The sequence below is a fragment of the Nannospalax galili genome, unplaced genomic scaffold (assembly GCF_000622305.1).
Source record: "Nannospalax galili isolate Female #2095 unplaced genomic scaffold, S.galili_v1.0 scaffold581, whole genome shotgun sequence".
NCBI lineage: Eukaryota > Metazoa > Chordata > Mammalia > Rodentia > Spalacidae > Nannospalax > Nannospalax galili.
Window position 1 is genome coordinate 970,332 of NW_008345699.1, and position 2,292 is coordinate 972,623.

The window sequence follows — 2,292 nt, forward strand, 5'->3', positions numbered from 1 at the left end:
CATTGAAGTAACGGGGCCGGACCTTAAAAGGCGTGGAATAGCTACACTTATCTGGAGAGGGGAGTATATTAGATTCATTGTTTAAAGGTATAACTAGAGGCCATGAAGTTATTGGAGGAGCCATCAGTGAATACCAAATGTGCTTTAGGTATGGGGTCTCTTTTAGTTACTTTAGGAAATATAACAGGGACTGGGCTTTTGTTAAAGAATTGGACCAATTTATTTTGGGGATAATGATTATCTAATTTTCCGTGAAATGTAACACTATTAATAGCCCACTCATCGAGGTGTCTGTTAAGAAAGGAAAGGGAAGGGCTGTAGGGAAGTATTATAACATCTGGTTCCTTCCCAAAGAGTTTTCCGGATTGTTCCCTGCCGAGCTGAAGAATTTTCACTACCAATGAAGGATAAGTGGGAAGGACCTTGTTGGTTGTAGAAGGTAGATGTACCCAATAAAGAGGATTGTCTCCTTGCCAGAAGACAGCAGTGGGAAAAAGGGGGGTGGCGAAAACTATGAGAAGCAATTGCTTAGTGGGAGAAAAATAATCAATAGTTTGTTGAGAAATGGCCTCCTCCACTAGGGCAAGAGCCTTAGAAGCCTCTGGTGTAAATTGACGGGGAGAGGTGGGGTCAGCACTTCCCTTGAGTATATCAAAGAGTGGTTTTAATTCTCCTGTGGTTAATTTTAAATAAGGCCAGAGCCAATTAATATCTCCTAAAAGGCATTGGAAATCATTAAGTGTTTGGGGGGGATTTTTTTTTAGTTGTTTTTTTTTTTTTAATATTTTTATGGATAATATAAAGGGATGGGTATTGGAGCCGGAAAGGATGAACAATTTGAGCAACAAATTTTTGGCAAAGAGTGGGGCTATTAGCCATGCCTTGAGGTAGTACCCTCCATTGAAAACGAGGCATAGGTCCAATGAAATTAACAATGGGTAAACTGAAAGCAAAGCGTTTGCAATCCTCTGGATGGAGCGGAATAAAAAAAAGCAATCCTTAATATCTATTATTACTTTATAATATCCCTTGGGAATAGCTACGGGGGATGGTAGGCCAGGTTGTAACGCTCCCATGGGAACCATAGTTTTATTAATTTCTCTAAGATCTTGTAAAAGCCTCCATTTTCCAGACCTTTTCTTAATTACAAAGATGGGGGTATTCCAGGGTGAGGTGGAGGGTTCAATATGTCCAGCGGCCAGCTGTTCCTGCACTAACTGCAAGGCTGCAGTGACTTTAACTGTAGGGAGGGGCCATTGATCAACCCAGACAGGGTTATCATTTTTCCACATAATTTTGTCTGCCTGCTGTGCAGGGGGTGCAATGGCCCTTAGGAAAAATTTTTGTAGCCTATTCCGAGGCGATTATCCTTGGGAGAGGGAATAATTGGTTGGATAATTCCCTGTTTATATTTTCCCAGACCTTTTCCTGGTTGATATCCTTGGCGGAGCATTTGCTGAGTGACAACCTCATTTGGGCTGCACATAATTACCCCCAACTGATTTAGTATATCTCGACCCCAGAGATTTACTGGGAGGGTTTCAACTACAAAAGGTTGAACAGTGCCTGAATGACCTTCTGAATCTGACCATGTTAATATCTTAGAGCTCTGGAGGGTATTTCTTGACTGTCCTATGCCCTGTAAATGTGTGATGGAGGGTTGAAGAGGCCAACTTGAAGGCCAGTGGTTTTTAGAGAGAACAGTAACATCTGCCCCAGTGTCCAAAATACCTGAGAACCATTTATTATCCAATTTTAATTTTAGCCTGGATTGGTCTTGGGTAATGGCCTGGACCCAATAGGCATCAGAGGAGCCTGGTTTGGAGGCACTGTGGGACTCTTTACAGTATGGATACTGGCTATCTAAAGGGAGCAGAGGGGCTTGTGCAATGCGTTGTCCCTTTTTGATAGTGACTGGTCCTAATGTTGAATTGGCCAAAATTTGTATTTCTCCTGTGTAATCATTCTCAACTATGGAAGGATAAATGGTGAGGCCCTGAATTATAGAGGAGGCCCATCCTATAATGAGGAAAAACATTTGAGGAGGAGGGGGGCCAAATACGCCGGTGGCCACAACCTGTGTTCCATCCTCAGGGCTCAATATTGTATCGGAGGAGGCACACAAGTCCAGTCCGGCGCTTCCTGGTGTGGCTCGCTGGAGGGAGGGGGATTGGTTAGGCCCAGGACAGGGTTGTGAGTAGTCTCCAGGGCTGGCTGGAAACGGATAGTTTTCGGGGCCCCCTGAAGAGGGCCCCTCCAGCCGTTTCCCTGGACGGGATGAAGAAGATTGCC